Source organism: Galeopterus variegatus, unplaced genomic scaffold (genome assembly GCF_000696425.1).
Source record: "Galeopterus variegatus unplaced genomic scaffold, G_variegatus-3.0.2 Scaffold3400, whole genome shotgun sequence".
Classification (NCBI taxonomy): Eukaryota; Metazoa; Chordata; class Mammalia; order Dermoptera; family Cynocephalidae; genus Galeopterus; species Galeopterus variegatus.
In genome coordinates this window covers 25,662-33,186 of record NW_007729511.1, presented here as the reverse complement: position 1 = coordinate 33,186, position 7,525 = coordinate 25,662, and positions in this window count along the sequence as shown.

The window sequence follows — 7,525 nt, the reverse complement described above, 5'->3', positions numbered from 1 at the left end:
GCTCTTCTCTTTCCTGGAGGACTCACATTTAATAAAATTTCCAAATCAACCTCTTATATCGACTTTTCCAATTTTTACATTTTTATTACTCTTATCCTAGTAGAAGACATCATTCATTATCTGTTGCATAAATTGTTGCTGTAACCTTTACTAGTCAATCTCCAGAGTTTACCTTCTCCAAATAAATTTTTTACAATGCTAAATGTAGTAATAAAATAAAGGTTTATATAATTTCAGGATTTAAAATCCTGTAAGATCTTATCACCTATAGAAATACACATTCTTTAATACTAGCTTTGCTTCTGGTCCCTGTGTCTGGTTCAACATATATCTTCCTTTCAATCTTACCCATGTAATCTTCAGCTTGAAACTACTAAATCACTTATCAGTTTGGTTGCGTAATTACATTTCCCTCATCTTTGCAAATAGCTTATTGTAAGATAGAAAAAGTACAGATTTTTGGTAATTGAAAGACTTTCAAATTCCAGTTCTTTTTCCCCCTAGTATAGAATACTTATTTGTTCATACATTGTATCTACATATTACTGAACAAACATGTAATTATAAACATTTAATATATACAGAAATGTAATTAAAAATAATACAAAAATGAAATAATATTTTCTATTATTTTATTAATAGCAATATCATTCTTTTGTTTTCACTTAATGTGTTTTGTTGACAGCAAATATTCCTCATTTTAAAAAAAAACTTGGTTTAATCCTTTATGCTAGAGCGATTCAAAATCTGGTCTGGAGTTTCAGCTTCTCTTATATTTGGTAATTATGGCTATCTTAGTTTTTAAAAGATTATTAACAGCCTGGTCTCAAATGGAAAAAAATCTGTCATTGGTTGCGTTTATTAAATCTTGAGATTCATCTTTTAGTCTCCTTCACCAGCTATGAATTATTTTTGTCAAAATTCAGCCAGCAAAGTTCCATCTTCTCTAATATCAATTTGTTGCTTCTGAAAAGTAATTAGAATGTGGTTTATCTTTATATGTTTGGAAAATTGATTCAAAATACATAGAATCTTTCATTTGGGAAATATTTAGGCTCTAATTTCAAGTAGTTTCTCATTTCAATGTTTCTCATTTCAAGTTGTTATTTGCGCAGTTGTGACTATTGATACATATCAATCTTGTTAACAAAGTAATGTAATAATGGACACATCCCCTCCCCACCCCTCCCCACCCCTCCCCACCCCTACAAATCCTCTTTATATGAGGCTGCTTTTGAAAAATTGTTTCTTTCTCACTTATTGCAAAAAATGTCACCATTATCTTTTATTTTTAAAAATTTCCTTTTTATTTTTATTTTTTAAATTTATTTTTAATTGAAACATAACTGATTATACATATTTATGGGGTGCAGAGTTGACTATCAGTATTTTTGTACAATATGTGATGATCAGAGCAGTGTTGCTACCACATTCATCATTACAAATTATAATGTCTTTGGGTCCATTACACAATTTCTCCCTAACCCCCCTCTCGCTCCCTCTTTCCCACCTCTAGTAACCATAGATCTACTCTCTCCTCCTGTAAGTTCAGCATATTGTTGTGGTTCTTTTCTTTTTCTTTCCTCCCTCCCTCGCTCCCTCCCTCCATCCCTCTCTTCCACTCATGTGTGAGGACATGCAGTCCTTCTCTTTCTGTGCCTGGCTTATTTCACTCAGAATTTTTTCCAAGCTCATCCATGTTGCTGCCAATGGCAGAATTTCATTCTTTTTTATGGCTCAGTAGTATTCCATTGTGTATATATACCACATTTTCCTCAACCAGTCATCCATCGATGGAAATTTAGGTTGGTTCTATATCTTTATTGTAGATAGAGCTGCAATGGACATGAGAGTGCAGATGTTCCTTCAACATGATGATTTCCATTCCTTTGGGTATATACCTAGAAGAGGGATGGCTGGATTATATGGTAGTTCTATGTGTAGTTGTTTGAGAAATCTCCATACTGTTTTCCATAATGTCTGTACTAATTATTAACCAACTGTGTAGAAGGGTTCCCTTTTCTCCACACCCTCACCAGCATTTGTTATTCTATGCCTTTTTGATAATAGCCAGTCTAACTGGAGTGAAATGATATCTCAGTGTGGTTTTGATTTGCATTTCCCTGAAGATTAGTGAATATTGAGCATCTTTTTTTCACTTGTCTCTTGGCCATTTGTATGTCTTCCTTTGAGAAATATCTACGCAGCTCCTTTTCCATTTAATCATATAATTATTATTAATTTTTTTACTGTTAAGTTGTCTGAATTCCTTGTATATTCTAGGTATTAATCCCTTGTCAGATGTATAGTTTGCAGATATTTTCTCCCATTATATAGGTTGTCTTTTCACTATGTTTATTGTTTCTTTTTCTGTGCAGAAGCTTTTTAGTTTGATAGAATCCCATTTGTTTATTTTTTCCTTTGTTGCTTGTGTTTTGGGGTCTTATTCATAAAGTCTTTGCCTAGTCCTACATCCAAAAATGTTTCCCCTATGTTTTCTTTCAGGAGTTTTATAGTTTCAGGTCTTATATTTAAGTCTCTAATCCATTTTGAGTTGATTTTGATATATCAAACAGGGACAATTTGACTACATCTTTTCCAATTGGATGTCCTTTATTACTTTCTCTTGCTTGATTGCTCTGGCTAATACTTCCAATACTATGTTGAATAGGAGAAGAGAGAATAGGCATTCTAGTCTTGTTCCTGTTTTTAAAGGGAAATTTTTCAGCTTTTCCCCATTCAGAATGATGCTGGTAGGGGGTTTGTCATATATGGCTTTTATTGTGTTGAGATACCTTCCTTCTATACCTAATTTGTTGAGAGTCTTTATCAGGAAGAGATGCTGAAGTTTGTCCAATGCTTTTCCTGTGTCTCCGAAAATAATTATATGGCTTTTGTCTGTGCATTTGTTGATGTGGTGTATCACTTTTATTGATTTATGCACGTTTTTTTGAGGGTTTTATTTTATTATTTACTTATTTATTATGAATATTCATGAGATACAAAGTTGATTGTCACCCCTCATGCCCATGATGTGAGGGCCAGATTGATAATGGCAGCATACCCACTACCACAAATTGCATTTGTATCCCTTATCCACCACCCAATTATCCCCAACCTCTCTCCCACTCCCCCTTACCCCCAACTCCACTTTGTAGCCCAAGTAATGTTCTCTCTTTCTGCAAGATCAATGTACTACTGTGGTCTTTCTTTCCTTCCTTCTTTATCTCTTAGCTCCCACATATGAATGAGTACATGCAGTATCTATCCCTCTGTGCTTTGCTTATTTCACTCAATGTAAGTTTCTCCAGGCTCATCCATGTTGTTGCAAATGGGAGTATTTCATTCTTTTTTATGGCAGAGTAGTATTTCATGGTGTACATATACCATAGTTCCTTATCCAATCATCCATCAATGGACATTTAGGTTGGTTCCACATCTTGGCTATTGTAAACAGAGCTGCTGTGTACATGGGAGTGCAGGTATCCCTTCGACATGATGATTACCATTCCTCTGGGTATATACCCAGAAGTGGGATTGCAGGATCATATGGAAGATTCATCTGCAGTTGTTTGAGAAAATTCTCTAATGCTTTCCATAGTGGTAATTTACAGTCCCACCAACAGTGTAGGGAGTGTTCTTTTCCCTCACACCCCACCAGCATTTGTTATTCACCATCTTTTTTATTATAGCCAATCTAACTGGAGTGAGGTGTTATCTCAATGTAGTTTAATTTGCATTTCCCTGATGACTAGTGATGTTGAGCATTTTTTCATGTACCTGTTGGCCATTTGTAATTCTCTAATGCTTTCCATAGTGGTAATTTACAGTCCCACCAACAGTGTAGGGAGTGTTCTTTTCCCTCACACCCCACCAGCATTTGTTATTCACCATCTTTTTTATTATAGCCAATCTAACTGGAGTGAGGTGTTATCTCAATGTAGTTTAATTTGCATTTCCCTGATGACTAGTGATGTTGAGCATTTTTTCATGTACCTGTTGGCCATTTGTAATTCTCTAATGCTTTCCATAGTGGTAATTTACAGTCCCACCAACAGTGTAGGGAGTGTTCTTTTCCCTCACACCCCACCAGCATTTGTTATTCACCATCTTTTTTATTATAGCCGGTTTCAATGTCTCCTTTTTCATTTCTGATTTTCTTATTTGGATATTCTCTCTCATTTTTTTTTTTTTTTTTTTTTAGTTAGTTTGGCCAATGGCTTGTCTATTTTGTTTATCTTCTCAAACAAACACCCTTTTTGTTGTGCTGATCTTTGTTTCATTCTTTTGGTCTCTCTGTCATTTTGTTCTGCTCTGATTTTAATTATTTTTTTCCATTTACTAGTTTTGGTATTAGATTGGGATTAGAATAGATTAGATTTTTTTCCTTCTCTTAGCTTTTTGAGATTTCAAGTTTGGTTGCTTATTTGTAGTTTTTTAGTTCTGCTCTGATATTAATTATTTTTTTTAAGTCTTTAATACATTTTAAGTTGATTTTAGTGTTTGGTGAGAGATGCATATCTAGTTTCATTATTCTGCATATGGATATCCAGTTTTCCCAGCATCACTTGTTGAAGAGGCAGTCTTTCCTCAATGTAGATTTTTGTTGCCTTTGTCCAATATAAGATGGATGTAAGCCTGAGGGGTCATTTCTGGGTTCCCGATGCTACTCTGCTGGTCTGAATGTCTATTTTTATACCAGTACCATGCTGTTTTGGTTACAGTAGCTACTACAGTAGCTTTGTAGTATAATTTGAAGTCAGGTAATTTTATGCTCCCAGTTTTATTTATTTTTTTGCTCAGGATTGCTTTCCTATTCAGGGTCTTTTGTTGTTCCATATGAAAGGTAAGATTTTTTTTTCCATTTCTGTGAAGAATGTCATTGGTATTTTGTTGGGGATTGCATAGAATCTGTAGATCGCTTTGGATAGTATAGACATTTTCACAGTGTAAATTCTTCCAGTCCTTGAGCATGGAATATCTTTCCATCTTTTTGTGTCTTCCTTAATTTCTTTCAGAAGTGATTTGTAGTTTTCATTGTAGAAGTCTTTCACCTCCTTGGTTAAATTGATCCTTAGGTACTTTATTTTTTTTGTGACAATTGTAAATGGGCTTACTTTTTAAATTTCTCTTTCTGTTAATTCATTATTTGATTATATAAGTGCAAATGATATTTGGGCATTTATTTTGTATCCTGCAACATTACTGAATTTATTAACCAGCTCTAGGAGTATTTTTGATAGAGTCTTTAGGTTTTTCTATATATAGTATCATGTCATCTGCAAATAGAGAAAGTTTGTCTTTGTCTTTTCCAATCTGGATTCCCTTTATTTCCTTCTCTTGCCTGATTGCTCTGGCTAGTACCTCCAGTACTATGTTAAATAGAAGTGGTGAGAGTGGACATCCTTGTCTTGTTCTTGTTCTTAAGGAAAAGGGCCTCAGTTTTTCCCCATTCAAAATGATACTGGTGGTGGGCTTGCCGTAAATGGCTTTTCTTGTGTTGAGATGTTTTCCTTTGATACCTAATTTGTTGAGAGTCTTTATCATGAAGGGATGTTGAATTTTGTCAAATGCTTTTTCTGCATCTATTGAGATAATCTTATAGTCTTTTTCATTGAGTTTGTTGATGTGATGTATCACTTTTATTGACTTTTCTATGTTGAATCATCCTTGTATCAATGGGATGAATCCTACTAGATCATGGTGTGTAACCTTTTAGGTGTGCTTTTATATTCTATTTGCTAATAACTTGTTTAGGATTTTTGTGTCTATGTTTGTCAAGAATATTGGCCTGTAGCTTCTTTTCTTGTGTCTTTTTCTGATTTTGGTGTCAGGGTGATGCTGGCCTGATAAAATGAGTTTGGGAGAATGGCCTCCATTTTAATTTTTTTGGAATAGTTTGAAAAGGATAGGCATTTATTATTCTTTAAATATTTCATAAAATTCAGAAGTGAAACCATTTGGTCCTGGGCTTTTCTTTGTTTGGAAACTGCTGATAACTGTTTGAATCTCATTGCTTGTTATTGGTGTGTTCAGGTATTCTATTTTTTTTTGGGGGGGGTTTAATCTTGGTAGTTTGTATGTGTCCAGAAGTTTATCCACCTCCTCCACATTGTCAAATTTGTTGGTGTATAATTATTTAAATAGTTTCTAATGATTCTTTGTATTTCTATGGCATTGGTTTCAATGTCTCCTTTTTCATTTCTGATTTTCTTATTTGGATATTCTCTCTCATTTTTTTTTTTTTTTTTTTTTTTTTAGTTTGGCCAATGGCTTGTCTATTTTGTTTATCTTCTCAAACAAACACCCTTTTTGTTGTGCTGATCTTTGTTTCATTCTTTTGGTCTCTCTGTCATTTTGTTCTGCTCTGATTTTAATTATTTTTTTCCATTTACTAGTTTTGGTATTAGATTGGGATTAGAATAGATTAGATTTTTTTCCTTCTCTTAGCTTTTTGAGATTTCAAGTTTGGTTGCTTATTTGTAGTTTTTTAGTTCTGCTCTGATATTAATTATTTTTTTCCACTTACTAATTTTGGGATTAGATTAGATTAGATTCTGGGGTTTTTTTGCCCTAGTTTTTTGAGATTTAAAGTTTGGTTGTTTATTTGAAGTCTTTCTATTCTTTTGATGTAAGCACTCATTTAAATAAACATTTGGATGAAATCTAAATATCCGATAGGTCCTAAATATTTATTATCGAAATAATATTTCATATATGTTAAAGTGAACTGAAATTATGCATACCAAGCTCATGATAGTGGTTGTTCCTGGATTAAGTACTGGGTCAGAGAGTAGAAGTTAAAGGGGACAGGACCATCTGTAACATATTATGAGCTGAAAATGCAGAATATAAATAATAAAAAGTTACATTTGAGGATTGTGAGTTATAGAAACCTATTTTTCATATTGAGTTTTTACAACCATCAAGATTATTGAAGCCCAGTATCATTTTCTGGTGCTTCAATTAGATGAAAAGGAAAATACCTAATTGCTCAATTAAAATTACTTATTTTAAAATGTAATGTTATTATAACGTGATATGATTTTCACACCAAAATTTTCTTTAGTATAAATGAAATTAACTAAATATAATGTAACAATTAAAAATATTTATTAATTTCTAAACTCATGACATGCTTTTTTTTTTTCCACTCAGCCAGTTAGTTGATATAGAATAGCAATCACAGCTAATTTCACTCTTTTATATATTTCAAAAAAGCTTTTGACAAGACGTTAAGGAAAATTATTGATAAAAATGTTTTAGAACTATTAAGTAGTTTTCTTAAAAGTTTTCTGAGTTTTGGTAGTAAACTTCTGAGTAATAGAGTGGTCTTCAAAGATTATTTGTAACACTTTTGCAGAACTGGATGTGGCCCTGAATTTTAGAGATGACAAGCAGACACAACTGAAGAACTGAATTTAATAAGGCAAAGATATATAGTTTAGTTCTATGTTGTCTTTTTTTCTTAAAGTTTCATGCCTTTCCCCACCTCCAAAATTAGATTACCTGACAAGTTATCCCT